Source organism: Leuciscus leuciscus (genome assembly GCF_965113295.1).
Source record: "Leuciscus leuciscus genome assembly, chromosome: 15".
Classification (NCBI taxonomy): Eukaryota; Metazoa; Chordata; class Actinopteri; order Cypriniformes; family Leuciscidae; genus Leuciscus; species Leuciscus leuciscus.
The window spans coordinates 1,503,337-1,510,355 of NC_138739.1; the positions used below are offsets into that span (position 1 = coordinate 1,503,337).

General features: G+C 37.5%; 2 long non-coding RNA genes across 2 annotated transcripts in view; both read right to left on the minus strand.

Annotated features, from left to right (window-relative positions):
• The window catches only part of LOC309475864, a 49,147-nt gene that overhangs the window by 2,920 nt on the left and 39,208 nt on the right, over positions 1–7,019 (minus strand). The window lies entirely within an intron of this gene.
• LOC309475869 lies at positions 2,658–6,276 on the minus strand. The gene is made up of 2 exons (XR_014197880.1): positions 4,895–6,276; positions 2,658–3,788 (listed from the first exon to the last, which is right to left on the minus strand). It is a non-coding gene; the product is annotated as an uncharacterized lncRNA (long non-coding RNA).

Genomic DNA, 7,019 nt, shown 5'->3' on the forward strand with positions numbered 1-7,019 from the left:
GCTTTTCTGATGTATCAAATACTTATGTCATGCAATAAAATGCAAATTAATTACTTAAAAATCATACAATGTGATTTTCTGGATTTTTGTTTTAGATTCCGTCACTGAAGAGTACCTATGATAAAAATTACAGACTTCTACATGCTTTGTAAGTGGGAAAACCTGCAAAATCGGCAGTGTATCAAATACATGGTACAATGACTGGTAGGCTACTGTTTTTATTATTGCTTGACACAAATTTCAAGATTTCAATTAAAAAAACAAAATATCTCACCAATGCTGTAAACATACAGAGCCCTGTCAGCTGGTATTATTATTAAAGGTTAAAAATAACGACTCAAATTAAATATAATGTGGTTTTTACTAAGCTATAATAACAACGTTACAATATTTTAATGATATAAGTAAAAATATAATAAATATTTGATATAGTGCACATATTTAGCAAAATACTCCTCTCTCTATATATATAATTTGTCTAGCCAACTAACGCGCTGTCAAATGGCATTCCTGAGGTAAATGTAACGTTATGGGACATATTTTTCTCCAGCTGTTTTATTGACCTCTTTCCGCAGTTGAAAAGCACTGATTGATCGATATTATGTATGAGGCATAAACATTTCGGTAAGTTGTACTGTATCTTTCAACACACCTATTGTTCATTCGTGTTGATTTACTATTAACTAGTAAAGAGTAAGAGATGATCGGTTCACGACCACGATCTGTCACATCACATTTACAAGCGCCAAAACGATATTGTTTGAATTTCGTGATAAAATGTACAGAATCTGAGAGCTATCAAATTGTTCCTACCAAAAGTAACCTGCTCTGTCTAGTCTGTCGGTGTCAGTGTCTTCTTTGCTTCGCGATTTTTCTCTGCGTGAGAAAATGGATGTGTGGCGTGAGAGCTTGTGAAAAGTGTCGATTGCGTGAGTCTCACGCTGAATGAGTGAGAGTTGGCAGCCCTGCTCTCTCTGCTCAGTGTCGGTTATCTTATAGCCAAAATATCGCCATACAACAGAGGTATTTTTTTCTGGCCACCAGTTCAGTGTCCGTCTGCTCGGCATCATCTTCACCTGTTCTCCGCGCTGCACACCGGAAAAAGTCACAACGTAACATACACGCCACACGTGCCACTGCCTAAACTGAAGCTGACTGGTCTTCTTTTTATTAGCGGTGTAGAAAATGGGCAAACAACTCTCAGAGAGAATGGGTTGTCATGTCCACACATGCATTTATTTATGTCATATAATCGCATAGGCTTGACATCGCAATTGCGATATTATTAATTGTGCAGCACTAGTTTTTACTCACCCGTAGTGTCAAATACATTTTGTTTCTAAATTATGTAGTAACTTAGTTAATTCATTTTCTCAGGTCTGTACATAATTGTGCAACAGAAACTCTAGTCATAACAGTAGTGCAATTATAACAGTTTTGTAGGGCTGTAACTAATAAATATTTTGATAATCGATTAGTTGGCTGATTATTTCTTTGATTAATCGGATTTTTTTTTAAATAACTTTTTAAATGTTATTGACAAAACACACTATTCCACATCCTGCCCAATGCTGTCCTTCAAACAAACGTGCCATCTGAATGCTATGAAAACATTTATAGTGAATATATCTTTATAGTGAATATATCTATATCTATGCTATGTGCAAAAGAGCTATAAAGCAAAAGGATAATTTAAATCGCTACATTAAAATTTTAGATAATAGGGCTGGGACGATACACCTATCTCCTGATTAGATACTATCATGATACTTGGGTGCCAATACGATATGTTTTGCGATTTTTAAGAATTGCGATTCTACAAGTATTGCGATTCGATATTGCAATGTATTGCGATTTTATTTAACACTAGACCATGGGGAAAAGTTCAATCATACACTTATACACACTGTACATTATGTTTAACACACATAACACATTATAGACTTCTATAATTCAATGTTAGGCTGGGAACACTTCCCATAAATCATGATGTACTTGTTACATCATAAGAAGGATGGCGTCTACGCTAATATTAGTCTCTCCGTTTATCCGAGGTTTACCGCAGTCCGCCAGATCCAGGCCGTATCCAGATCTGATGAAGGACCTGCGCCTGGACGCGACGACAGCGCAGTCCTGATGTGTCAACTAGTCTCTCCCCTGTGAAGGCCTTCCTCCCTTTACCTCTCTACAGATAAAGTGTTGTCGGGATAATTCCGGTTCGCGTGGCCATGGATATGGATATGGTCATGGATTCTATATTTAGCCTCATCCCATACCTCGTCCGTCAGGCAGATATTAAGGTCCAGTTGCCAGGAATCTCTTTGTGCATTAACAGAAGTGGATAATAATGATGTAAGTTTTATATATAAGCTAGAGATGGTGCCTCTTTGCTCTGGGTCGTCAGGGAAAAACTGGGTTTCAATAGGGTTTGGATCAGGAAGGGAAGGAAAAGAAATAAAATTCTTACGTGTAAAATCACATACCTGTAGATATCTGAAAAAGTGGGCTTTAGGTATTTTAAATTGAGATTCTAATTGCACAAAAGACAAGAAGCTACCATCAGCAAAAAGATCTTTACATGTTACGATACCTTTTTCTTGCCAAAGCAAGAATGCCTGGTCATTTAGAGGTTGAGTGAATCTCAAAAAAAAAAAAAAATTAACATGTACTGCGTTAGATTAAACTGAGAAGGGTCATAGCACTTGCATATTGTTGTCCTACTGTTAGTTTAACTGCTTCTATTGTTCTTATTTGTAAGTCGCTTTGGATAAAAGCGTCTGCTAAATTAATAAATGTAAATGTAAATCTATGATTTCTGGCAACTGGGGCACAGATTGAACCCCTCTGCCATCCAAAATATTTGCGAATTAGGAATCTAGTTCCATACCAAAGGGTGCAACGAGTGAGAGTCTAGGCCTAGTGGTAAGGGTGAGAATAGGAGGGCTGAGAGTGAGAAAGGAAGGCAGGCTGAGGATTCTATCCAGACCCAGTCTGGTGAGTGGTTTATGAAATCCGGACCTTGCCAGTAAGTCAGAGCTCTTAGGTTACAAGCCCAATAATACAATTGAAAATTTGGGAGATACTAATTAGAACTAATTAGTGAAATCAGCTGGCTGAGTTCATGGGTGGATTAAACATATGGCAGGACTTTTACTTTCTGACCCCTGGACTTTACATCTCTGTCTATAAGCAAGGACAAAAATAAAGCAATTTAATTTGAATTAATATCAATTCAAAAAAAAAAAAAAAAAAACTATTTTAAAATCGTAAACAAATAGTTGCGATAGTTAGGTGAATAGGTTTTTTCTCTCAGCCCTAGTAGATAATAATAAAGATGATAAAGAAAAACAGAAAAACAAACTCAGTGTTAACAGATAAGAGGAATGTTCTGCAGGAACACACACATGCACTCCGGACACAGTAACCTATTCCTGTCTTTTCTTTATTCAGTACATGTAAGAAACGTCTTACATTTATATTAAATTACACACTATCATCACTTTCCAGTTACCACTCTCATAAAATATTACATGTCTGTCCAACAACAGATATTTCAGCAAAATGGATATTTTTTTGCACTGATTATTAATTGTCTCCCTCTCTTATGCATCCCGCCGACAGTCAGGACGAGCCTTCATGCAAAATTGAAATACTTGCGTGAATTTGTAACACTTACAGATATGGATATAACCGTAAAATTAAAGTTTTGCGCCGAGGAAACATATCACACATTAAACAGCACACACATCTGTCAAAGTGCCTGACAGGCAAGCCATGTTAAAGTCCCACTCCGATCATATTTTGAGCTATTTTTAAACATTCTCAGTGGTCTTTAAATGATGATTATGCCGTTTTTAGCCAAAATCACAAAACCTGTGCCGTTTTCTGGGACTTCGCTTCAGCAGAGCGGCAGTAGCTCATTAGCAATTCGCCTCTGCGTTGTGGGCGGAGCCGTTGGCTGAAGCGAGATACATAGGCAGCAACAGCCTCTTTCTGTCTTTCTTTCTTTCTGTCAACACAGAAAACATTTCATCACTGGATAGTTTTTTTCGTTTAATTAAAGTGTTGTTTTATGTCAGCTGAATGTCCGGAACGTTTTTCAGAGAAGATAAGGCAACTTATTTAGCACAATTCACACCCAGCGGCAATTCAGAAAAAGAAAAAAAAATCTCCGAATGCCCCACATGAAACTTTGGTCTTCCGACCTTGTCTTGTTTACATTTTCGCCTGGCTCCGAAGACAGAGAGTGCGCGCGCGCGCGTCCGGGTCTCTCTCTCTGCTCGTTCTTTCAGTTATAAACATGTCCTGTCACAAGCGCAGCAGTTCATCTACATTACTCACCGATCAAATAAGACTTTGGCGGGACAAAAATTCACTTTGGCGGGCGCTAAAACAAGTTCAATGCAGGAAAATTCATGCGTGAATTTAACTGAGTAGTACATGACCATGCACTCGCACAAATGCGACCACATAAAATTTTAACTCGCACATTCTCAAAAAATGGTCGCAGTCTGGAACCCTGGAACGTAATCCATTCATCTCTCACAGCAACATGTTTTGGTAAAGCATGAAAGCTAATACCAATATCTCTCCTCTTAGCATTGCAACCCGCTACCGCACATAGGTATTGATCCGACATCGTCTTCTCTCTACTCCTGAACCTGACCGGGCGGGCCCCGCCCAGTGGAGTTACTACGTCACAACTCCAGTCTATTTTAGCCGCATTTTAGCGTCTGCTACTGATTCACAGCCATTTGAATGCAGAAATACTCAGAAATACAACTTTGAGCTTATTTTTCTCAAGATATGTCCTCTAGCATAAGAAAAATGCCACAAGAACATGTTAACACCTAGAAAAACATGATTTTCATCGGAGTGGGTCTTTAAACATTACGCTAATGCATTACCTTGAAGCTTAAAATACAGAATGCTCATGTTTTGGGCAGCTTGGATAACGCACCTTTCCAGCAGCAGCTCACTCTGTTTCCTCCACTATTTTTAGATGCATTTTGTCCATAGCAATGCGTTATTCAAAGCTGTAATTTGACGTGACTGGCGGACGTTTCCCGTGCACGGTCGGCAGACGCAAACTAATAGATAATGACATTCGTTGTTGATGATTTTCATTATCGATTATTATCGATTTTATTGATTAGTTGTTGCAGCCCTACAGTTTTCTTTTACATGGGATTGTTACTGGACACTTTTGCTCACAGAACAATTAATCATCATGGCTAAGGCAAAAACCTTTTCTACAGTGGCATCATTATCTGAAAAGTCCAAGACGACTGATGTTTTAGCCAGTGTAACAACATTACTGAGCGCATATTTGAGTTCCATGAAAAGAATGTGTGCGTAGATGTGTGTTAATGTATATTTATTCTGAAGCTGTTAGATTGGAGACACTTACAGTACGGTTCTATGAAAGGACGGCATACATCAACAAAGTTCTGTTAGTGGGAGGAGCAAAGAAAATTAAATCAGAAAATGGAAACACTTTACAATAAGGTCCCGTTATCAACATTAGTTAATAGCTATCATGAATCAGCAATTAGAAAAATATATATTTGTACAGTCTTTATTCATCTTAATAAGCACAGAATTGTTGATTGCATGTTCATATTAGTTCACAGTGCATGTTAACACTGAAATAACAGATAATGTGAAAAAGAAATTCATTTTGAAATCAAAATTAAGATTTACACATGCTGTAACAGTACTGTTCAGTATTGAAGTTAGTTCATGTTAAATAATGTAGTTGCTGTTCCATTTTAAAACTAGAATGTTACTGAAAAAATGTTTCCTACAAAATAAATGTAAATGATAAGATCATTATTTGCCATTCAAATGAGAGAGAACTCCATTTCAACTTATTACCAAATATATAATCTGACAAAAGCACTCAAATGTATTCTAATGCTCCAGCTTGCATCCCAAAAATATCACATGGTAAATGCCTAGTCTAAGTGTAAAACTCGGGTTTAATCTAAATACTACTAGAAATTCAGAATGACTAACAGATGCCCAAATCACAAGACCCCATCTGTCCTCAAAGACAAATAATCCCGAAAATACTAGAGGTACATTCTCATCACATGTATTAGAAACTCTGTAAACAAACTGTAGAACCAGTTTTCCTTGAGTCAAGCACATTACTTCTCTGCCTAAAGATTTACATCTAGTTGTGAATTCTCCTAAGGAAAGCACTTGAGCAAGAAAGCGTCCAAAGGGCCAGAGAATGTCTGTATTATCGATTACAAATGCAAATAATACATTTTTTTTTAAAGAAATATTACCTGGCCAGTTCAGCTGTGTCCCACTACTGTATGACAACAACAGGAAAGCCAAAGAATGAATCAATGCAAGAACAGCATGCCTGCAAACCAGCTGTTGAATAAAAGCACCTGCTAAATGAATAAATAAAGATAAACACTAATGTAAAGTCTTTCTTTATACTGACCAAACAAAGGAATGACCAATTATAAAGATTAAATTAATCAATAGCTTGCTACAATATTCTTAGAAATATGGGTGTCCGAGTCGGAGTTGATTAAAGCGAATGACCATCTTGATATCAAACTTTCAACTTGACACCACAATAACGCTTGTGATCTTTGCTGACAAATGGCAAAGCTCTGATGGCATTGCTATATTTGTGGAAAGTCCTAATATGACCACCCTTAGGGAAAGATGCCTTTTTTATTGAGCACATGTCCCCTTCTTATAAGGTGTCAACACCTTAGAATTTATTCCACATCCTCCTGCCATCATTTCAAAGAAACTAAGAAAGCCTGTTGGACACATTGCATTGTCCTTGCAAGGAAAGTAAAAGAACATGGGCAGGATCCAAGGCCAGGAACACGGCACACCCAACGCCACCCAATCCTGGAGAGCTCTGAAGACACAAGACTTGCTGATCATGGATGCAGTCAGCCAATCATCATCAATTCACTGTAATTTTACAAAATGGGTTTTACCATTAACTGAATATACCACACACTCACCCTGGTCTCGCTTAG